Source organism: Dendrobates tinctorius, unplaced genomic scaffold (assembly GCF_039654945.1).
Source record: "Dendrobates tinctorius isolate UK_male_01 unplaced genomic scaffold, ASM3965494v1 ptg000022l, whole genome shotgun sequence".
NCBI lineage: Eukaryota > Metazoa > Chordata > Amphibia > Anura > Dendrobatidae > Dendrobates > Dendrobates tinctorius.
Window position 1 is genome coordinate 90,385,852 of NW_027361690.1, and position 25,495 is coordinate 90,411,346.

Sequence of the window (25,495 nt, forward strand, 5' to 3'; positions counted from 1 at the left end):
AAAAGTTTCTCCACCTTCTCCTCTCTATCAAAGAAAAAACGGACAGCACATGGATCTGTTAGATTTTTTTCCCTGGACCTATAGACTAATATCGCCAATTTTGCTGACGCTCGGATCAATATTGAATAAAGACATTAAAAAAAGAATAAAGGTTATTTTTATTCCATTTAAAACAACTGTAGAAAAAGCAATTTAATTCATAAAGTTGCAGAATAATGTAAGTTCTAAACACTTATCATGGAGTCTGCTGCTGTATTTATTTATGACTTTCTGACTAAATTAATTTTAACCCAGGGTCAAAAAATTAAGTGCTTGTATACAAATTAATTAACCGAGATAAGGTTAATTCATTAAAGGAACAGGTAATTTCAGATGTTTTATAATATCTGCCTTTAGGGCAAAATGCTGACCAAATAATGTGTGCACGTGGCCTAAGGGCTTCTAATGCTCATGTGAGTACAAGGCCACGTTCACACGTTCAGTATTTGGTCAGTATTTGTAACCAAATCCAGGAGTGGGTGATAAATACAGAAGTGGAGACGTGTGACTATTATACTTTTCGGCTACGTGCACACGTTCACTAAATAGATGCAGAATATTCTGCACCACTTCTGTAGTTCTTGGTAGGAAAAACGCAGCTGCAAAAAGGCGCGTTTCTGCTGCGATTTTGCCCTGCGTTCTTGACTGATTTGAGTGAAGTCAATGGTGAAAAACCTAGGGCAAAGATGCACAGAGAACTGACATGCAGCAGATTATTTTTGGAACCAGATCTGCAAGGTTTCTCATTCACTTTGCTGGCATCAGGTTTAGCTAGCAAATCTGCGCAGAAAAAATGCGCATCAAAAAACGCACCAAATCTGCAACGTGTGCACAAGCCCATCTGGATTTGCTGTTGTTTGACGCTGCCCCGTCAACAGAGCGGAGCAGAAAAGAAGCCTCCGCTCTGTAGATGTGACCTCAGCAGAGGCTTCCGAATTCCTGGCAGGAGCGTCTGTGACTGCTCTGTGCCGGAGAAGAATTGCGCCGTGCACAACAGGCAGGTAAGTTGCAGTTACATGCCTGTTATTGCTTAGATACATTTTTCATTTTTTAGTAAAATACTGACCAAATACTGAACGTGTGGACATCGCCTAGAGGTGAAGTTAATTATGATGACCAGACCCTGATGTAGAAGTCATAACTAGAATCTGTTGATTGTTGTCAACGTTTGAATCAAATATGTGCTAAGCAATTCAAGTTAAATTGAATTTGCGATGAATTGTACAAAAAAGACCTGAATTCACCCAAATATGAATTTTTTGCAATTTGTTTTCAGCAACTCCAGCAAAATTGTGCACAACAGGCATCTCCAGCTACAGATCTGTCTGCTTTCCTTGCTGTGCAGAGCCCCCACCCAGGAATCAAGTCTGCCAGTCTTTCAGTCTCTGCAACCCTTTCTTCACATTCTGTAGCTACAACTGCAAACCCACAGCTCAGAAGTAAGCCCAGACAGGAGAGGAAGTGTAGGATCGTGTGCCGACTGGGGGGGTGGTCCCTTCCGGTTGCGAAAAGACTGGAGTCAGAAGCAGATGAAAGTTCAATCAGGTCTTCTTTATTGGTTGTCTTCTCTGACATCCACAGCAATACGACAGCTCCTGCACACTGGCCTGGGTACCTGTCACCTCCTCCTTCTCCTTTCTGATGCGACGGCCCTCTAGGTTCTTTCACTGTGCCTATCTAAGTCACCGGCCACAGTGCTTCCCCTGGTCGAGCCCGTCCATATGCTGCGACACTTACTACCTCTTTGGTGTCCAGCTGTCCGGTACTCCAGGCGTCCTCTGTCTGTAGTTGTCCTGTCAGGGCCACCCACCGACTGTCTGACTGACCCTGGGACACTCCCTCCTTTTATCCCCTTACTTTGGAGTTCCCCTTCTCAGTCCCCGTAACTCCACCCACCATGGCTTTGCGTTTCCTAGCTTCAGCTGCTGTTAGGTCCTCTTCTCACTGTCCTGTGTCTCCCTCTAGTGGCCAAAACTCAGTACTACACTGTCTCTATCTAATTCTTGCTGTTTTCCCCACACATATATACAAATTACACTTCACATTTTAAATTTGCCTTTTCTCCATCAGACAGGACCATGTATAAGTCCATTCCCCTACAGGAGTCTTGTGGCTGAGACACTGAAAGCCCAGCTACTGGGAAAAATGAACTTTATTCCTCCTGGCAGCCTCCGGCTTTCAGTAATAAAGGCACAGTACATAGTGAGCAGAGGCTGTAACCACAGCTGGCTCAGCAGTGTATCAGTACAATGATGGAGTCAGTTTCAGAGTGTTGTTACAGATCATGTACTAAGCTGTGACTCAAGCCGCACCTCTATCACTGAAAGTCGGAGGCTAGAGAGAGGAATAGCATGTATTTCTTCACGGTAGCCAGGCTTTCAGTGTGGCAGCCACATGAATTAAGAACGCTATTATCCTGCAGATGAACCTCATATCTGCAGGTTATTAGTGATTTTTTACATAACAGGTTACCTTTAAATGCCCCTGTCAATTCAATCTCTGTATGTTATTGTATAGATGGAAGGTGGGCCTCAGAATGAATTCCACTGGTGGGTCCCATGTACTTCAGTCTGGCTCTGTAAATAACACACACATGTGAACCTCTCAGAGTGAGAGAGGTTGGCCATTTCTACTCTACTACGGATGATAAATGAGGGTCCTTAAGGGGATCTGTATTATTGAAGAATTCACTAATAAAGTATTTTAAATAGGGTTTTTTTCTCCCGTGCGATTGCCATGAAATATCCATCAAAACAATATTTTGTTTTAAATCTCCAATCCTTCTATTTTTCAACAATAATCTAAAGTGATGTCATGTTAAATAAAAATGTTACTTTAATGATTGACTGTAACAAAAATGACAACTTTCCAAAAAAATAATCCGATGATCAGTCGAATACAAAATATATATTTTATCCCGATCATATCATCCAGGTTGATATGCAATATGTACAGGAAAAAAACTTGGTCTAGGTTTTCATAGGGGCACCACATGAGCACATTAAGGCCTCTGTGAGCAGCAGGAGTTCTATCAAACTTTTCATCTAATTCAGCCAATGTAAATCACATTACAAAGGTATTCGAAAAATCAATTTTTGTATCTATTTTTACCTTCTGACACAGAAAGAAAAATCACCAGCATACTAAACCTCAGAGGAGCATCTAGAATCCCCATGGCCCTAACGTAAAATCTGTACCAAAATCTCCACTTTCCATGGAGCATCTGAAATACTATTTTGTTACGGAACACTAGAGATCCCGTATTCTTAGTCTATAAAAAAGAGGCTATTTGTATAGATTTTCCCCCCAGGAAGCATTGCATAACCTATAAGGCTATGTTCACATCACACTTTTGCCACATCTTAATGGATCCATCAGTTCTTCCGTCTAAAATCCTGAAAAACGGGATTCAGGAGGTTCCACAGATGAAGCACTTGAGTTAAATGAAGCAAACAGAGTAACTTTGTGTTCTCATTGATGTCAATTTCAGCCATGTTCACCTTTTTGAGGCAGGCACAAAAGCATGGTTGACTGCACTTTTGTTTCTCCCTCAAAAAGGCGGACACTGATGAAAAGGAGGTCATAAAGAGCACAAAGTTACTCTGTCTGCTTATTTAAGCTCAATAACCCCGTCAGTAATTCTGCCCAAATCCTGCTTTTCAAAGTATCAGACGGAAGCCCTGTATTATGGACTAGCCTGGGTTGGAGTATTGCAACCACCAGTGGCAGCTTCGGCCAGTAGCATAGTCAGGAATAGCCAGAGGTTGGTACACAGGAGCAGCAATATAGTCAAATGATCAGCAGGATGCATAGTCAGGAGTAGCCAGGGGTCGGTACAAGGTAGCAGCAGTATAGTCTTGGAATGAAGCAGCAGGTGAAAGTAAACCTTGACTAAACGCTGGGAGCTCAATAAGCTCAAAAGGAAGGAATTGCAATGCCAAGTTAAGTAGGGTGTTCAGAGTGGAGCCAATCTGGAACTCAGGGTGGAGACAATCAGTAACAACACAGGTACTAGTATCTGGGTTAGCAAGGAATTTTCCAGCAAGCAGAATAGCACAGATGGAAGAGCTGCCACCTAATGCACAAGAGGTGATGGGTTTGAGTCCTGACACCCTAACCGAGTCTCTGTTTTGTGCCAAAGATGCAATATGAATATAGCCTTAGACTTTCAATGCCAATTTGGCAGTCACCTTACAGAAACATTTTACTCTTTATACCCTCCGTTGAAGGCCTTTCACCTAGCTAACCAATCTACTATTTGCACCCATGAGGGGCAAGAGGCCTGAAACAGCTTTCTGCGAATAGAGGTCTTTAACTTTTAGAGAAGATTGAATAATTGCTGGCTCCAATATGTGGCATTAGAGGTGCTTTTATGTATTCTAACTTCTAAGGCATCATGTCCTGGGTGCATCTGCTACAACTGCATCATTCTGCATCCTCTATACTATAGAGTCTATAGCTATGCCTCTGCCAAACCGTACCATAAAGAAAGGAGACAACTGCATCACCTGTTATGAATGAGTCACCGTAGGAGGCAAAAGCAGAAATACAAGCTAAGTCCAGAAAACCAGAGAAGTTGGCAACTATCAGATTGCAGACACCTGAACCTATCAACACAACTAGCAGTAGCCGTGGGGGGTTCCTACGATGCCCTAGACCCCTCGATCACAGCCGGAGAAATACATAGGCCTAAAGAAAGAAAAGGGGAAATCTAAACTGCCCCAGAGCAGACCCCAAAGCAATAGGCAGCCCCCAACATATAATGACAATGAAGCAAGATGAAAATACTAACACAGACAGAAAGATAGACTGAGCAAAGACGGGGCCCCAAAACTACCTAGATAGGAAAGGACAGGAAGGCTGCTGTCTGCAATCTGCCAAAACCCTATCAAAGACATAAGCCAACCAGCTGATATGAAAAAGGCCCTGAAGCAGCTAGGCTTAAAAAACTGAATCAGCACTCAGGTATTTTCAGAAGACAGAGCTAAATGAATTCAGCACACCCCAGCAGGGAATGGCAGAAATCCAGAAAAACAAAGCAAAAACAAAGTCAAAGCACAAAAGCAAAAGGCCGAGCAGCAAACTTAGCTTTGAAGGAGCAGGAATTCAGACTGGTCTCCAAGGATCCCACAGAGAAATCACCCGCAGGGCAGAAGGGCGTCGGCAGCATTATATCCAGTCCATAACTCCACTCAGCCAGTCACAATCATCAGCCTCAGGTGTTTGACAATCAGGCTCACTACCTTTCTTTACCAGAAGAGGGAGGTCCTCGGGCCTCAGTAATGAAGGGGAAAATGAACTCACAACAGTACCTCCCCCTTGAGGAGGGGTCACCGAACCCTCAACTATGCCACCAGGGCGATCAGGGTGAGCCCGATGAAAGGCAAGCACCAATCGTTTGGCATGAATATCAGAGGCGGTGACCCAGCAATTATCCTCCTGACCATAACCCTTCCACTTAACCAAATACTGGAGTCTCCGTCTAGCCAGACGGGAATCCAGTACTTTCTCTACCTCATACTCCATGTTACCTTCAACCAATACAGGGTCTGGAGGTGCCACCCCCGGAACAACAGGTTCATCAAACCTCTTCATCAAAGATTTATGGAACACATTATGGATTTTAAATGTGACAGGAAGAGCCAAACGAAAAGAGACTGGATTAATAATCTCCACAATCTTGTAAGGTCCAATAAATCTAGGCTTAAACTTAGGAGAAGCCACCTTCATAGCAATATTTTTTGATGATAACCACACCATATCACCAACCTTAAACTGGGGACCAATGGTCCTATGTCGGTTGGAAAACCGCTGGGCCTTCTCCTGGGAGAGAGATAACTTATCCACCACTTGGTCCCAGATCTGGTGCATTCTCTCCACCACAGTGTCAACACCTGGGCAGGCAGAGGGCTCCACCTGCCCTGAAGAAAATCGAGGATGAAACCCAAAGTTACAAAAAAAAGGTGACATCAAAGTGGCAGAACTAGCTCTATTATTCAAAGCAAATTCGGCCAAGGGCAAAAATGAAACCCAATCATCCTGATCAGCAGAAATAAAACATCTCAAATATGACTCCAAGGTCTGGTTTGTTCTCTCTGTCTGCCCATTGGTCTGAGGGTGAAAAGCAGAGGAGAAGGACAACTGAATTCCCAGCCTGGAACATAAAGTTCTCCAAAATCTAGACACAAACTGCACTCCTCTGTCAGATACAATGTTCTCAGGAATCCCGTGCAAACAAACCACCTGTTGTAAAAACAGGGGCACCAACGCAGAGGAAGATGGCAACTTAGGGAGTGGTACAAGATGAACCATCTTAGAGAACCTATCACAAATCACCCAAATAACAGTCATCCTTTGAGAGACAGGCATATCAGAGATGAAATCCATTGAAATATGGGTCCATGGCCTCTTGGGGACAGGCAAAGGCATCAACAACCCACTAGAGCGAGAACACGATTTAGACCGGGAGCACGTCCCACAGGACTGCACAAAATTCCTGACATCACGAGACAAGGAGGGCCACCAAAAAAACCGACTCACCAGATCTCTAGTACCAAAAATACCTGGATCACCAGCCAAAGCAGAGCAATGAACTTCAGACATCACTCTCTTCTTCCACTGGTCAGGAACATACAACTTTCCACTGGGACAACGCTCAGGTTTGTCCTCCTGGAACTCTTCCAGAGCACGTCTCAAATCGGGCGAGATGGCAGAAAGAACTACCCCTTCGCCTAAGATGGTAGCAGGCTTGGTCACCACAGGAGAATCAGCAAGGAAGCTCCTAGAGAGGGCGTCTGCCTTGACATTCTTTGTTCCAGGAAGAAAGGAAACCACAAAATCAAAACGTGTAAAAAACAAGGCCCACCTAGCCTGTCTAGGGTTCAAGCGCTTAGCCGACTCTAGGTAAATCAAATTCTTGTGGTCAGTGAGGACCACGACTTGATGCTTAGCTCCCTCCAACCAATGTCTCCACTCCTCAAATACCCATTTCATGGCCAACAGTTCCCTATTCCCCACATCATAGTTACGTTCGGATGGAGAGAACTTTCGGGAAAAGAAAGCACAGGGATTCATTTTAGATGTTACAGGATCCTTTTGGGACAAAACAGCTCCTGCACCAATCTCAGAAGCATCCACCTCTACCTGGAATGGAAGTGAGACATCAGGTTGCCGCAAAACCGGGGCGGAGGTGAATCTTCGCTTCAACTCCTGAAAGGAAGAAACAGCCTCCGGAGACCAATTTAACACATCAGCAGCACCCTTTTTAGTCAAATCAGTCAATGTCTTGGCAATACTAGAAAATTTTGCTATAAATTTCCGATAAAAATTAGCAAAACCCAAAAACTTCTGGAGGGCCTTCAAAGAAGTGGGCTGAACCCAATCGTGAATGACCTGTACCTTGGCCGGGTCCATTTCAATAGTTGACGGGGACAAAATAAATCCCAAAAAAGAAATCCTCTGTACTCCAAAAAGGCATTTAGATCCCTTGACATACAGGGAATTCTCCCTCAAGATCCGGAACACAGTCCAAATATGTTCCACATGGGAATCCCAATCCTTGGAGAAGATCAAAATATCATCCAGATAGATAATCAAAAATTTATCGACAAAATCTCGGAAAATATCGTTCATGAAGTACTGGAAGACAGTAGGGGCATTTGTGATCCCAAAAGGCATCACCAGGTACTCAAAATGTCCCTCCGGAGTATTAAACGCCGTCTTCCATTCATCCCCATGCTTAATGCGAATAAGATTATACGCCCCCCTGAGGTCAAGCTTGGTAAACCAGCAAGCACCTTTAACTCTGGAGAATAGATCAGAAATCAAGGGTAACGGATACTGATATTTAACAGTAATTTTGTTGAGGGCACGATAATCAATACAAGGTCTTAATGATCCATCCTTTTTGGCTACAAAAAAAAAACCGGCACCCAAGGGTGACGAGGATGGTCTAATATGACCCTTCTCCAACGCCTCCTTAATATAGGATCGCATAGCCTCGTGCTCGGGTACAGATAAATTGAAGAGCCGACCCTTGGGAAATTTACACCCCGGGCTCAGTTCAATTGCACAGTCATAACTCCTATGAGGAGGCAGGGACGCAGACTCATTCTCACTAAATACATCATAAAAGTCCGCCAAATAATCAGGAACATCATGCGACTGAGGAGAGGTGGAAAACACCGGAGCCTCACTAAAGGCACACCGACAACCCCAACTCACCACAGACACAGATTTCCAATCCAAAACTGGATTATGAATCTGTAACCAACCAGGGAAACCCCAGAACAACAGTATCATGCAGATTATGCAACACCAGAAATCTGCAATTTTCTTGATGGTCTGGGGCGGACCCGCATTACCACCTGGGTCCAAAACTGGGGTTTATTTTTAGCGAAAGGAGTAGCATCAATTCCCCTCAAAGGGATAGGCGTCTGCAGAGGTGTCATCGGAAATCCACAACGTTTAGCAAAATCCAAGTCCATTAGGTTTAGGGCTGCTCCCGAATCCACAAACGCCTTGGCGGAAAATGTGGACAGGGAGCAGATCAGAGTAATAGCCAGAAGAAACTTAGGTTGAACACCCCCAACAGAAAACGTGTGTGCAAAGCGTTTCTCTCGTTTGGGACAGACAGAAATAATATGCGAGGCATCTCCACAGAAAAAACACAACTTATTATGCCTTCTGAATTCCTGACGCTGCTCTCTGGAAAAAACTCTATCACATTGCATAGGTTCAGACATTTGTTCAACAGGTGGCAACACCTCTCGTGCAGCTTTGCGTTCGCGCAAACGCCGATCAACCTGAATGGCTAATGACATAGAATCGTCAAGACCAGAGGGAACAGGAAATCCCACCATAGTATCCTTTACGGCCTCTGACAACCCCTTCCGAAAGAGAGCAGCCAAGGCATTATCATTCCAGGTAGTAAGTACTGCCCACCTTCGGAACTTTTGACAGTACAATTCTGCAGAATCACGACCCTGGCTCAATGCCAGCAGGGTCTTTTCAGCCTGATCAATGGCATTAGGTTCGTCATACAACAACCCCAAAGCTTGAAAGAATGCGTTCACATTAGTCAGAATAGGATCATCTGGTTTCAAAGAAAACGCCCAATCCTGGGGATCGCCACTCAGCAAAGAGATGACAATTTTAACCTGCTGCGCGGAGCTCCCTGACGAGTTAGGCTTCAAGGCAAAAAATAATTTACAATTATTTTTGAAATTCAAAAATTTAGACCGGTCCCAAAAAAATACATCAGGTGTAGGAATCTTTGGTTCAGCAGCATGTGAATGAGCAAGGTAGGCGGAAATTCCCCGCACTTCCGCAGCGAGCTGCTCCACACGATCAGACAATTGCTTTATCTCCATTGAGAGAGAAAAAAAAATTCCCCCTACGGCCTCAGAGATATAGAGGAAAAAATATACACACTTTTTTTTTTTTACAATTCTTTCCTGCTATTGAGTACCCTAGAATCTGCGGTACGGCGGGTGATTCTGTTATGAATGAGTCACCGTAGGAGGCAAAAGCAGAAATACAAGCTAAGTCCAGAAAACCAGAGAAGTTGGCAACTATCAGATTGCAGACACCTGAACCTATCAACACAACTAGCAGTAGCCGTGGGGGGTTCCTACGATGCCCTAGACCCCTCGATCACAGCCGGAGAAATACATAGGCCTAAAGAAAGAAAAGGGGAAATCTAAACTGCCCCAGAGCAGACCCCAAAGCAATAGGCAGCCCCCAACATATAATGACGGTGAAGCAAGATGAAAATACTAACACAGACAGAAAGATAGACTGAGCAAAGACGGGGCCCCAAAACTACCTAGATAGGAAAGGACAGGAAGGCTGCTGTCTGCAATCTGCCAAAACCCTATCAAAGACATAAGCCAACCAGCTGATATGAAAAAGGCCCTGAAGCAGCTAGGCTTAAAAAACTGAATCAGCACTCAGGTATTTTCAGAAGACAGAGCTAAATGAATTCAGCACACCCCAGCAGGGAATGGCAGAAATCCAGAAAAACAAAGCAAAAACAAAGTCAAAGCACAAAAGCAAAAGTCCGAGCAGCAAACTTAGCTTTGAAGGAGCAGGAATTCAGACTGGTCTCCAAGGATCCCACAGAGAAATCACCCGCAGGGCAGAAGGGCATCGGCAGCATTATATCCAGTCCGTAACTCCACTCAGCCAGTCACAATCATCAGCCTCAGGTGTTTGACAATCAGGCTCACTACCTTTCTTTACCAGAAGAGGGAGTTCCTCGGGCCTCAGTAATGAAGGGGAAAATGAACTCACAACAATCACCTCACACTTCTAGGAGACATTTATACACAGTTTGTGGCGCTAACGCCAGATTTTCATCAAACTCCCAATCTAAGATCAGCTGCAAAGCCTTTATAAGACTTGGATTACTAGTCCAGGTAAGAGCAGGTGCAGATGTGTGCATTTTCGATCCGAGTGCAGTCTGACAAAACATTGAATCTCACTCGACTTAATGTTAGCCTATGAGACCGCATACAATTCTTTCTTTGGGAAGAGACTTTAGAGGAAAAAAATCATTGAATGCCCAAGTTCAATTTGATATTGGGATCGCACTCGGCCATGCAAGTCAGAGTGCGTGGGAAACATTGAACTGCATTAGGATGTCATCTGAGTGCAGTTTGAGTTTAACACACTGACAGATTGGAGAAGATTGAGAAATTCTCCAACTCCACCTCATCTGAGAGAATCAGAGAACACTGTGATCAGAGTGTCATTTGCAAACTTGCCCTATTCTCTGGGATGAGAGAATCTACGTCCGTCTGCACCTTCCCTAAGAGAGCAGGAAAAAAAACCTGAAATGTGTGATACTTACTACAGATATGTCCACACAGTTCCTGGTGCGTGATACACTTTCTGGATAGATATTACATATCATATATTAAAGTAGAATGGAGGAAATGACACAATGCGCATTTGTCCGCTTAGATACATTTCTTTGTCATACGTTTCATCACCACATAGACGTTCAGAAATCTCATGTCCAAATGATACTAAAAATGGTAAAATAATGTCTTCACCTAACAATAACATTATCTGCAAAATATATTACAACCCTGGTCTTTCTGTACAGCAAATCTATCAATCAAAAATCCCAAGAGGATACAAGACAAGACAATCATAACTTGAAAGTGTAAGAGAAGTAAGGCCCTGGCTACCTGAGAGCGCATTATCCACTTACCCTTGACTAGAAAGACACTCTACCTGATGTAAGTACAGATAATGAAAAAGAGAAAGAACTACACAGCGAGCAAAGAGAATGTACTGAGCGGACTGGCAAAGTGGAGGATACAGAGCTACAAAAGACTACAGTAGATAGTATACAATTACTTATAAAAACTGATGAAAATGTTACGCGATACTCAGTAAGAACCGACGAGTCTCTCTAAGATACAAATACCCAGTTCCCTCTAGAAGTCCTTTCAGATCGCCAGCCATATAACTTTTTAAAGGGCATCTGTCAACACAAAATGACTGTTCAAACCAAACACTTACATAGCCTGGTTATACCTTTCAGTCCAATTTCACACCTATTTGTTTCCCATCTATCTCTCGCCCCTTTTCTTTGATTGACAGCTCTGGCTTTACAGGCGCAAGCTGTAAGGATGAAAGATGGAAGATAAGTAGGTGGGAAGGTGCACTGAACTCCTCAGCCCCACCAAGGCTGGATCAAACGCCTGTGCTTGGTTTGAACAGTCATTTTGTGCGGACAATCTTCCCTTAAGTTATGGTTATGATGCTGGGAAAAAAAAGTACACTTTGATCTGGTTTATTGACTTCTGATATAACTACAGTATACTATGCTTCTCAAGCTTAGATTGGGAGAGTCTAAGATTGAAATATTCTATATTTTATTTTTACACATGTCCATACGGTGGGCTTCATGCTGAGTATGATGGTCATAGCTTCCAAAGAATTAAATGTTTACTGGGTCACTCAAATGCTAGACTTCTGTCTATTGGAAGGGGCCGTCCCATCTACTTTTCTCAGTTTGACAATATACAGGTGCTTCTCACAATATTAGAAAATCACCCAAAAGTTAATTTATTTCAGTTCTTCCATACCAAAAAGTGAAACTTATAAATTATATAGAGTCATCACAAACAGAGTGATCTGAAATAAATGAACTTTTTGATGATACTCTAATGTTGTGAGAAGCACCTGTACAAGTTGCTTATTGAAAAAATAGGTATTATATATTATATAAATATTTATTATAAGGTTGTTCTAGATCCTCCATACAGTCCATAGCAGTAATGCAAGATTTTCCCGTAAATAAGCAGCTCTGCAATATCTTGCACCATCGGTAACAAAAGGAACAGGAAAGTATGAAGGCGCCTGCAGTCCAATGCAAGGACTGTCGAGACCCCACCAATCTAATATTGATAGCCTATCGAAAGGCTAGATCATGAATTATGAAAGACTGAATAACCCTTTGAAAAATGGAGGCAGAATGCATAAAAAGTGAAGAGAATAAATAGTGATACATTTCATCTTCTTCATATTCTGTGTTTGAGATTTAGATTTCCTTTTTTTGACTGAATGTAAATCTGAACAGCCTTTTGATTGAAAATTAGAAAAAAAAAAAGGAAACCTATTTTGTCATTGGAATCTCATTTATATTTTCAGGATGGTCAGGTTTAAGGGTCAGCAACCTGCGACACCCCGGCTGTTTTGAAACTACAACTACCAGTGCGCTCAGACAGCTGACCCCTGGTCTGCTTTTACTACAACAGTCAGAGTAATACTCCATACTCCATTCAGTTATTACAGAGAATCTATCACCAGGTTTTTGCAAAGGGAAAGTACGGAAAATGAACAGCAAAGCGGTCGTGTGTTTCTGTGAATGATCCTATGTGCACATTGGCCTCCATTTTCACTATGCGGCATGTTGGCTAAAGTCACACAGACACTACTGCTCGCTAGTGTTGAGCGATACCTTCCGATATCGTGAAATATCGGATCGGATTGGATCGGACCCATACCCAAAAAGTATCAGATATTGCCGATTCCAATACAGGAAACCAATGCAAGTCAATGGGACACAAATATCGGAATTAAAATAAACCCTTTCTTTCCTTATAGGTTAATTCTACATGAAGAAAAACAACTAAGAATAATGTGGAATGTATTGGGGGAGGTGGAGGAGACATTAAAGGCATAGAGGTTTAGCCCCATCAAATGGAATAGCAGGAATAAAAAATTTTTTTTAAGACATTCGGAGTTACAAAGATATTGACTATGTTAACCTTTGTTATATTTTGTCAGATATGTATGTTTCACTACTTCCATGCTCTTCACCTTTTTTACTCTCCCACACTTTCTCCTTCATGATCCTCAGCAGCAGCAGCATCTTTTTCATCAACTTCTTCTTCACCTTAGTCATCTTCTTCTTCTTCACCTTCTTCCTATTATTCTTTTTTTTTACATTCTTCATATTCTTCTTATTCAACTATTATTCTTCTTCATATTCTACTTCTTCATCTTCTTCCTATTCTTCTTCTTCTTCATCATATTCTTATTTGTGACAGGCATTCCTGTAGTTGTTATCTATAAAAGTTTGAAGATTACACCTTCCGTTCTGCCTGTCACAAAAGATTTACAACAGGATTTGTCCGCATTCAGTTTGGCCTGCAGCAGCAGGCATTTTCCAGGGGCACCACGAGGAGGAATGGACTCACCCCCATACACTGCTTAGTCTTCTTCTGCTTATAATTTAGATAATATCTTTTGCTCTGATTTTTAGTCTTATGCTTAATGTTCTTCTGCTTTTTGTTCTTCTGCTTCTTGGTCTTCTGTCTCTTGTTGTTCTGTATCTTGTTGGTTGTCTGCATGCTCTTTGTCCTCTTGGTCATATTCTTCAGGGTCATCTTTTTGGTCTTCTTTGGGGTGGTCTTCAGAGTCGTCGTCAGGGAGATCCAGAGTGATTACCAAAAACCATTTCAAAAAGCTTGAACTTGGAAATGTAGCAGAAGGTACAAGAAGGCTGAGGAACTGCCGAGAACCAGCTGACGGTACTGGAACCCGGATTTGTAGCAGAAGGAACAAGAGCCAATGGCACTACTGAGGACCAGCTGACGGTACTGGAACCCGGTTACTAAGCAGGAGGTACCTGTGCTAGAAAGCACTACCAAGGACCAGCAGACATTGCTGGAACTCGGATACCGAGATGGAGACACCAAAGACAAAGGCACTGCCGAAACCACCTGACAGTGCTGGAACCCGGAGGGGCAGCAGAAGGAACAAGAGCTAATGGAACTACCGAGGACCAGCTGACGGTGCTGGAACCCGGAGGGGCAGCAGAAGGAACAAGAGCCAATGGCACTACCGAGGACCAGCTGACGGTACTGGAACCCGGTTACTAAGCAGGAGGTACCTGTGCTAGAAAGCACTACCAAGGACCAGCAGACGTTGCTGGAACTCGGATACCGAGATGGAGGCACCTAAGCCAAAGGCACTTCCGAGAACCAGCTGACGGTGCTGGAACCCGGAGGGCCACAGAAGGAACAAGAGCCAATGGCACTACCGAGGACCAGCTGACGGTACTGGAACCCAGTTACTAAGCAGGAGGTACCTGTGCTAGAAAGCACTATCAAGGACCAGCAGACGTTGCTGGAAGTCGGATACCGAGATGGAGGCACCTAAGCCAAAGGCACTGCCGAGAACCAGCTGACGGTACTGGAACCTGGAGGGGTAGCAGAAAGTACACCTGAAAAACAACGCTGCAAGGCCGTGAGCCGGCCGCAGTTACCGAAACCCACAGTCCTACAGGGGGTGCTTCTCCTATTGGCACTACGGAACAGCCTTTATTGCCAGATCCCGCAGCCCATATAGGAAGCACCTAAACTGCAGGCACCATAGCGTCGGCTAACCCGACCGCAACACGACAGGACAATGTATTGGTGCCAAAGTGACGTTGACACTACCCGGAAACAGCTGGCATGTTGGAACCAGGCTGGGCAGGAGGGAGTACCTGTGCCAAAGACACTTCTGAGCAGCAACTGGCGGTGTTGGAGCCCAGGGATTACAGTAGAAACAGAGTGTAGCCAGAGGCCTAATTGGAGGAAGTTTAAAATCTGGAGTAGCGTGAATGTGGACAGAGCAGGTGAAATTGCCGGACACGCAGCAGGGGAGCAGCTGACGTTACTGAACCCCACTAACACAGGAGCTAGTGTTTTTCTCATGGATTACAGTAGAAACAGAGTGTAGCCAGAGGCCTAATTGAAGCAAGTTTAATATCTGATGTTGGGATGAGTGTGGAGGGAGCAGGAAATATTGCCGGACACACAGCAGGGGAGCAGCTGGCAATACTGAACCCCACTAACAAAGGAGCTAGTGTTTTTCTCTGTGAAGATGGCACTTCTGAGCAGCAACTGGCGGTGTTGTAGCCCAGGGATTACAGTTCAGGTGGTAGAAACATGAACACAAAAGGAGACCTGGATACTGTTGCCAACCAATTATTTAATCTGGAAGAGGACTGGCAAATTCCGGCGAGATCCACGCCTTGTTCATTTTCAGAAAAGTAAGCCGGTCAACATTATCGGAGGATAGTCGCATGCGACGGTCTGTTAGTACACCACCTGCGGCACTAAAGACGCGTTCCGATAATACACTAGCAGCAGGGCAAGCCAGCACATCCAATGCATAATGGCTAAGCTCTGGCCATGTATCCAGCTTAGAGACCCAAAACTTGAAGGGGGAAAAGCCGTCTGGGAGTACACTGAGAGGGCAAGACATGTAGTCAGTCACCATTTGACGGAAACGTTGCCTCCTGCTGACTGGAGCCGTCTGTGATGTGTAGACATTTGTGGCGGGCATACAAAACTTTGCCACATTTGGGCCATACTGGTCTTGCCTTGTGCTGAGGCACTGCCTCTGCTCCCTCTTTGTGCAGAGCTTCCTCCACTGCCTCAACGCACAGAGCTGCTTTGTAAAGCACTAGCAGCACTGCTCTCGGGTGGAATGGAGAACATGATGGAATGCACCAGTGTGCCTTGGTACTCCCTCATTTTACGCTCCCGGTTCAACGGTGTTATGAGGCTTTGTAAGTTGTCCCGGTAGCGAGGATCTAGGAGGGTGTACACCCAATAATCAACCGTGTTGAGAATGTGGGCGATGCGGCGGTCGTTTCTCAGGCACTGCAGCATGAAATCAACCATGTGCTGCAGACTCCCAACTGGCCAAGAAACGCTGACCCCTGCTTGAGGCGTCATCTCTGCCTGCTCTGCATCACCCCACCCTCGCTCTACATACTGACTACTAGAGCATTGTGTACCTCCCTCCTCAGGAGAGATGTGTTCCTCCTCCATTGAATCCTCCTCATCCTCCTCACAAAGTGTCCCCTGCCGAGTCCTTTGTGAGGAACCACGTTGCGCAGACTGTCCAGAAGCACATGGCATTTGTGACTCCTCATCCTCCACCTCTTCCAAAACCTCCTCCCTTAGTACTTGCAGTGTTTTTTGAAGCAGGCAGATAAGGGGGACAGTCATGCTGACTAGTGCATCATCTGCACTCGCCATCCGCGTGGAATCATCGAAGGCATGCAAAACGTGGCAGATGTCCTTCATAGAGGCCCACTCAGTGGTGGTGAAGTGTGAACGGCGCGCAGCGCGACTTGTTTGCACCTGATGCAGCTGGTACTCCATTACTGCTGCCAGCTGCTCACACAACCGCTCCAACATATGTAACGTTGAATTCCACCTGGTGGGTAGGTCACATATGATGCGATGTTCCGGAAGGTGGAATCGGCGCTGCAGAGCTGCAATGCACGATCTTGCCATGCTGGAACGCCGCAAGTGAGCGCACTGTATGCGGACCTTGTGCAGCAGTGCATCAAGATCCGGATAGTCCCTCAAAAAACTCTGCACGACCAAGTTGAGCACATGTGCCAGACATGGGATGTGAGTGAGGTTGCCTAGGCCCAGAGCTGCCACCAGATTTCGGCCATTGTCACACACTACCAATCCTGGCTGGAGATTCGCTGGCACAAACCACACGTCGCTCTCCTGCTTGATGGCATTCCAGAGCTCCTGCGCTGTGTGGCTTCGATTCCCCAAAGAAATTAATTTCAGTACGGCCTGTTGACGTTTGGCCACGGCTGTGCTCATATCGGTTGTAACAGGTAAGCTTTCACGGGTCCATGTGGCGGTAGACCGTGACGGCTCCTGCCGCCCTGATTCTGAGGAACTGGAGTATGAGGAGGAGTCAATGTGTACAGACTAGATTCCTGCAATCCTTGGAGTTGGCAGAACACGTACAGCGCCACTCTTAAGATCTGTACCCGGCTCCACAACATTTACCCAATGGGCAGTGAGGGAAAGGTATCGTCCCTGTCCATGGTTACTGGTCCACGCATCGGTGGTCAGGTGGACCTTGCTACTGACGGCGTTTAGTAGCGCATGTTTAATTTTACCCTCCACATGCTTTTGCAGGGAGGGACGGCGTGCCTGCTGAAATAAAAGCGGCTGGGCACATTGTATTGTGGGACTGCCAATGCCATGAAGTTACGGAAGGTGTCAGTCTCCACCAGCCTGAATGAGAGCATTTCAAGGGCCAATAGTTTTGCAATGCCAGCATTCAGAGCCTTTGCTCGGGGATGGTTTGCTGAGTATGGCCACCTTTTCTCCCATGCCTGTGCTACCGATGGCTGTAGAGTGGCCTGGGAGTGTGAGGATGACAGGGAACGTGGTGCTGTGGGTGTAATTACACTGGGTCTCTGTACAACAGTGCCAGAGGTTCTTCCATGGCGATCCTGTGAGGAAGCCGAACTAGCTGTGTGTGAGCTGGAGGAAGAGGCTACAACATGAGCTGAAGAGGTGGTAGGTGGTGCTGTAGGTTGGCCTACATCTTCAGTGTGTCTTCGTAACTCCACCACGTGCTTGGTCCGCACATGTTTCCACATATTTGTGGTATTGAGGTTGCTGACACTTTTCCCTCTTTTGACTTTTTGATTACACAGCTTGCATTTGACAAAGCAAATGTCATCTGCAACTGTGTCAAAAAAGGACCACGCACTGCAAGTTCTGGGAGCGCCCGTTTTGGGTTTTGGAAGAGGAATGCTCCTAATGGGTGCCGAAGTGGAGCCTACAGGCAACCAAGTCTGCCCCCTCCCTCTCCCTCCTGTCTTGGCCGTTCGGGGAATCTCTTCCTCAAAGCTGATCCCACCACCTCCCTGTTCCTCACGCCATGATGGGTCAAGGACCTCATCATCTACACTACCCTCTTCAAACACCTGCTTCTCCTGGGTAGTCTCGCCAGCACAGTATGCACCAGAAAGTGGCACCTGAGTCACATCATCAGATGCGTACTGAGGTGTGCTGACCATAGGCACTGGCCCACCCGCCTCTTCAGATTCAGAGAGACAAAGCTGTTGCGCATCACTGCATACTCCCTCTTCTTAACATTCTAGAATGCTGCTTGACTGGCCCCCTCTTTGCAAGCCAAGAGATTCAGAGAACAGAAGTAGTGAATGAGATGGCTCCTGTCCAGGGCTCTCTGACTGCCTGGGCATTTTGGCAGGTGGTGAAGAGACAGATGGTTGCTCTTCAGTGCTCTGGACCTGAGAGGATGTGGAAGTAATTGAAGTCGATGCGTTAGCTGCCATCCATCCGACAACGGCTTCAATTTGTTCTTCCCGCAGCAGTGGGGTACGGCGAGCTCCTACAACGCTACGCATAAAGGACTGTTCCCTGTTAAAACTGGGGGATGCTGAGTCACTGGTGCCCGCAGCAGGCACAGAATCCCCACGTCCTCTCCCTGCTGAAACTCCACGCCCACGACCACGTGCCTTACTCCCTGCCTTCTTCATCTTGGTAGACTGATAAAGATAGGCAGAAAAGTACTAAGGGCTTAGTGTGCTAATTCCTGAACAGCTGCTAACAGGTATAAGAAACACTAATTTTATAAAGTGTGTGGACTACACTTTAATATGAGCTAATGTGGCCTACACAACTGTAAAGTGGAGTGTTTGGTGAACTTTATTTACGTGTTTTTTTTTCAAAAAAACAAAAAGGATGTGACCAAAGATGTAAAAGCGATAGTATCACAAACTTTTTGGAGCTATTACAATGCAGGAAGGTAACCTACAATGCAATAGATGAGGATCCAAAAAATAGGCTAATACTAATCTGGCTGGGGCTGCAGGGCCCAAGCCAGCAAAACGGCTCCTCTATCTACTCCTACATAGTGTTTGCAACCAATCTAGCTGAATACAGATGGAAGCACACTAATAGGATAAATTCAGGAAAAATAAGCAGCACTACAGCAAAAAAGGACAATGTATGAGGCAGTGACGCACGCTGAGCGGACTACAACCAGAGGTAGCTGCAGAACACACTACAGCGTGAGCTGCACTCACACACAGACCTCACAGACAGCCGTGAACAGTGCAGAGAACTGTGCACTAGCACTGAAAGGCTGCAGAAAGGCTCCGCTATCTAATCCTATATAGTGTTTGCAACCAATGTAGATGGATACGGATGGATGCACACTAATAGGAGAAATCAGTAAAAATGAGCAGCAATAAAAAAAAAAAATCTGTATGAGGCAGTGACGCACGCTAAGCGACCTACAACCAGAGGTGGCTGCAGAACACACTACACCGTGAGCTGCACTCACACACACAGACCTTGCAGACAGCTGTGAACAGCACTGCAAGGCAAAAGAAAGCTTCACACAGGGGTTGCTAAGGTAGCCTGGGTAAAGCACAATATAGCAAATCGCTATCTCTAACTGTCCCTCAGAGTCAGAACAGCAGCGTCCTGTCCCTAACTGAATTCACAGCAGAGTGAACCCAAAATGGTGGCGGCGGCGGCGGCTTTTATAGTGCACCATGACATCATTTCAGCAGCCAATCACAGCCATGCCAATAGTTAACATGCCTATATGCCTAACAGGATGTGCACACACTTCTTAGGATTCCTCATTGACTGAATCAAATCTAACTGGCTCATAGCATTATGGAAACTTCCGATTCCAGTATTCGATATGCTAAAAGTATCGGAACTCAGTATCGGAATTCTGATACCGCGAATATCGGCCGATACCCAATATTTGCAGTATCAGAATGCTCAACACTACTGCTCGCCACCAAGATACCACTCGACTGGGTCAGGAATGGCTACCATGAGCTTCATTCATTTTTCACCCTGCCCTGGTTAAATGGAAGCACAGGACAACAGGACATTTTGGATGAATGAGGCCCTATGAGCATTATCATGTACAAACTACGCAAGGCAAATGGGTCTGGTTTTTGTGGCCCGCAGCGTAGGTATACAAATACTCCATACACAGGAAGATCCCAGCATTAGCTCACATACTTATGTTGTTATATTCAGTTCAGCAGATCTTTACCCCAAAAAGAATTTCAGATTTATCTAGAAGATTCACTGGACTAGATTGTTGAGCATTACTCCACACGGTAATCAATACTAGAAGTTCATTGCTACATTAATTATTGCCGTCATTACTGATTACTTTATTGTTGTTGGGGTGTGATTACATTGCACCGTTTTAAATGACCACCAACTGGCGACAGCTTGCCATTTTTCGCTGTAGTTTAATGGCCTATTTACACAGGCGACCCCCGCTTCAAACACGCACTGAATCTGTAATTCACTGCTCAGTGCACATAGACTGCTTGTTCGTTGGGTGAAATGATCTTTTAGGCTGCAAAAAAGAACATTGTTCTAGGCAGCAAAGTTGTACTGTGTAAACAGGACCTGCACTGCCGGGAACTATGATCATTTGTGCAGCCCAAAATATCATTTCACCCGACGAACAAGCGTTTTGCTCATTTGTCGGATGATCGGCAACCTGTTTGCCCTGCACCATTATCGTGAAACAAGCATAGCCCAAATGGACTTTTGCAGTTGTTGTAAAAGTTAACTTTTAAGTACAAAGTGTTCTACACAGAATTCATTATGAGCAATCGTTTATAATAAGAACATGCCCAATAATGTCTGCCTCTGTTTAAATGGCAGGCTAGGTAATAACCACATATGCACATGGACACTGTAATCTGCTCATGACGTCAGCACATCCAATACAATCTGCAGAGGAGAAAGCAATAGTCTGTGGCGCTATTCTTAAACAACTGCATTCAGCCGTGTCTGAGCGCAGCATGGACGGCATTGATTCTCATGCAAAAACAGCCAATATACACAGGTTTTCAACATAAAGGATGGCAGATCAATACAGGCAAATATACTGTATACTGTGCTGTTTGTTTCTGCACAGAAATCAATCATTCCTATGCTCTGTCTGGTTATTTCATGTTCAAACATTTACACTCGGTGTGTTTGTGGCAGACCGTCTTCTGCGAGATCATATATCAGTCATGTCATATGGATCAATTACATCCCAGACTCCTGCACTAATTGTAACGCACTAAAATGTTACGGCATTAGTGTTCAGTCATTGTCATGCAGCAATATTATGCATTTACACAGTTTTGTGAGGCTCAGGCACACACCGGCATCTCACCTAGGTTTGTCAACGTGGCTGGAATGTAATTTATTATTTGGCAAAACTCATTGCACAATCACAAGTTGCCATCTTTTCCTTTTCATAAGACTGCAGATTAATGTACCGAACTATTCTAACTTTTATAGATTGGCCTATTCAGGGCAGAGTAAAGTACTGCAGTGCGCAGGCACCGGACCTCTCTGACCTTTCCCAGCGCCTGCGCACTGCAGTACTTTACTCTGCCCTCAATAGGGCAGATAAAGTACGCCTTGCGCAGGAGCCGAGGGAGAAGTAAGAAGGAGTACGTCATCGCTAGAAGATGGGAGGCTTCGGACCGGACCGTGACACCCACCGCACCCCCCGGTGAGTATAATCTAACTCGTTTTTCTTATCTTTCAGGTTACATCGGGGGCTTATCTACAACATTACAGAATGCTGGAGATAAGCCCCTGATGGCGGTGGCCGCAGCTCATAGAGCAAAAATGGGGTGACAGATTCCCTTTAAAAGACTGACAACTCTTGTCCACCTTCTATAATTCCCCCTGGTCCAACTAATATCATCCCTACAATACATGTTTGTGCCAAGATCTTCGCAGTAGTACCCACTAGTTTAATTTTGGATAATAAAGGTGATCCCGAGCAGAGAAATCCCTCTATGATCTCTGTATGTCCTTACAAGATGTATGGAAATGGGCAGTCTTGCTATTAGGAATCTTTCCTGTGCTGCACCTCTTCTTTGGACTATTCTCTCCACGGGACCATCCAGAATATAGAAATCTTTATTCCCACCTCTTCAAGAAGCTCACTGTAGTATGTAGCTAATAAACCACACCACTAGATCCTTTCTTTCTATTCTTTTGTCTCCAATTTGGCAAATTAGGTGATAATTGGAGGGGGGGGTCTGAGCTCTGGGATCTCCCTTATTAGAATGAAGCAGTGGTGGCGCTACAGCACTTGGCTATCTCCAGCAGTCCCATGTATGGCTACTGCTTCATTCTTACCGAACACTTTAGAGTCCCATTCTTGTAGACAATGTGGGTCCCAGCTGTTGTTGGGTAATAACATGTCAAATTGGGAATTACATGTTAGTCCCTGGCTTTCATAGGATGTTTTAAATACTAGTAATGTGAACTCATAATGTGTTAATGTATTAAACATAGGGAAAGTGTAACAGTAAGAAATTAGTACATAGGTATAGGAATAGGATAAAGCATTAGACATAGATAAGAAATGGGAAAGTGCAGTGGAGGGCACAACAAAATCAGGAAGTAGATAGTTACAGTATACAAACAGTTAGGTCTGGATCACACATGCGAGAAACATGGCCGAGTCTCGCATGTTAATACCCGGCACTCAGGAACGGAGCGTGCGGCCGCATAGCAATACATGCTATGACTCGCATGTGTGATCCTGGCCTTAAAGTGCTCAGGAACAGCCCCAACATGGGAAGGGCAGGGTTAGTTAAAAAGGGGAACACTTCCTGCTTTAGGGAGAGGAGAAGATTAGACTAGAGAGAGTGATAAGTGACGTCCAAGGCCAAAGAGCTGAAAAGCACAAGAGAGTATGAATTTTTGGACAGCATGCGAATGGCCGCCACTAACTTTAGCAGGCCTTCCCAGGAAATCTGGGACCTACAGCCTGAATTTAGGTACAGAGGAGTATGACTGTATCACTTTCCAGAAGGGACAGCCGGACGGGAAACCGTTTCAGAAAAGAGGGCTGGAAACCATGAAAGCTGTGGAGTCGCACAGAGTATTCCAGGGATCAGGGGTGGCAGACAAGAAAAGGATAACAGGCTGAAAAAATCGTGACTATAACATCGTACTGTGCTGTGACTGAGATGGAATTTGATCTGGTCAGTAAAGTTAATTTGTTTGAAAGGTGTCTCCTGTTAAATATGCAACTGTTTCTGGATTCAGGATTCTAGAGACTGCGCAGGCTTCCGGCCAATCAATGAGTATTATGACATACGTACACCCACAGCACAAGGAAACGGGACACCATTTACTAGTGGAGTGCCAGGATGTGGGAACACAGCAGCACCTCGCCCATGAGTATCGCCCCGAGCGCCTTACGAATATCTATTCTTTTAAGCGGAACCATGGATAGCATAAATCAGTCTTTCTGCACGACTGCAGTTAAATATATTTTTCTCTGAAATGCTCAGAAGATTCAGAGAAGTTGTAGCTAGAAGATCTGGCAGTGGGGCCATAGCCTCGGTTGGCTATCCCCACCACTGGTCCAGATGATTGACAGGTCTTTAAAGAGACTTTACCTTGTTTAAAAAAATTTGCATATGTGTATGGTGTATAGTATATGTTAATATACTCACCTACTGCTGCTCTTCGGTCTGCAGCGCCGTTCTGCTCCTCTTCTCAGTGACGTCAACGCACTTCAGACTCTCCCGGTCACGCTATGCTCTGTGTGACCCAAAAGTCTCTTTTACAATGTAATTCTATGGAGCCACGTTCTGACTTTCCATAGACTTGCATTGTAAAAGCCACGCAGAGCAAAGTTTGACCCAGAGAGTTTACAGAGTGGTGACGTCACTTGGAACAGAAGCAGAACAGCGCTGGATACCGGAGAAGACACCGGTAGGTGAGTATATTAATACACTCACACTACACTACATGCACATATACACACATTTATTACAAAAAAACTTCATAGGTGGGCTTCTATAACTCAAGTGTACATAGGGAGAGACCTGTCAATCACCTGGAGCATTGCCGGACATTCCTGGACTCTGGCTATGGCCCTGGTCAGATCTTCTAACTTTACTTGTTTCTGAGAAGAATATGCTGTGGTCTGGGCAGCATGAATCAGCTGATGGGGTCCCTTTAATCTCATCTGTTGATGCTGGTTGGTGGAGACAGGAAACAAATGCCCTTGTGCCCGTCATATCACCCACCTGCCAGCTTGCGATCACGGCCCCCTCTCCCTCTCCTTGTACCATAGTATCAGATTGTAACTGTATGTATCTGTACACTATATAGAGTATGCTGATACTTTATAAAATGATTATTATTAACAACAATGTGCTAATATCACCAGGTAGTTAGGGTAGGAAGCTGGTTTCCATTTCAGAATAGAATGATAATAGCACATGATCAGGTAATGGCCACGCACACACTGGGAGAAACGAGCCTCCTTAATATGCGAACCTGATCCCTACGTGTGCTACATTCCCAGCAACCACAGATACAGATGTACGTATATCCTGTGAATATTGCAGAAAGCAAGGTCAGGAAAGAGAGTCACTACAATCAGCCAGTATACAGTCCTGATGAACAATGCTCCTTTTCTTCTGCCTCTTATGCAAATTTAGCCCTACAGAAATGTCATTTACATGACTGGCCTGTAAGTCAATGTCTTACTAAAGATTTTAATTACAAGAGTGAAGGACATAGGTTCGGCTTCTTTTTAGTGAAGAGCGACAGTCATTGCATACATTCTGCATGGAGCATTGCCTATAGTCTTCGTACCTGATAGTTGAATAGGTCTTTCAGCTTCGGTCAGCAGCAAACCTCAAAGATTCATATTATATCTGTCGTTTCTGATCTACGTGACAAAATCAAGAATGAAAAGTAGGAAATTCTTACATTCCCCAAATATCTTTACCATGTCAATATATACCAAGCACTGAATGGACCAGAATTAACAGGATGTACCAGATACCTCTTAGGCCAGTCCCACTGACTTAGAATAGTTGATAAGTTTGTTTCGTTGCATGGATCCTTAGCAATCATTTATAATCTACTGCAAAACAGTCAGTTTATGTTTAATTTCCCTACACTGCCTCCGCAGGAAAAATGAGGCATTACAATTGGCCCATTGAAATCAGCAGACTTTCCATGTAATGCACAGAACGTGGCAGGTCCTCCAGAGCGAGAGCCCCTCTTAGTAATCACTCCATAACAATGAATGGATTAGGGTCCACAAAGAGAAGAAAATT

The 25,495-nt window shown here is 44.8% G+C and overlaps 1 protein-coding gene across 8 annotated transcripts in view; it reads right to left on the reverse strand.

The window, feature by feature from the left end:
- Positions 1-25,495, reverse strand: part of MEGF11 (multiple EGF like domains 11) — an 815,865-nt gene that overhangs the window by 740,850 nt on the left and 49,520 nt on the right. Inside the window, exon 2 of one of the 8 annotated variants that reach the window (XM_073568889.1) lies at positions 25,026-25,101. The exons of the other annotated variants lie outside the window; for them this stretch is intronic. The gene's annotated coding sequence lies outside the window, so the exon portion shown is untranslated. The remainder of the gene's footprint in view (positions 1-25,025; positions 25,102-25,495) is intronic. 8 annotated transcript variants of the gene reach the window in all.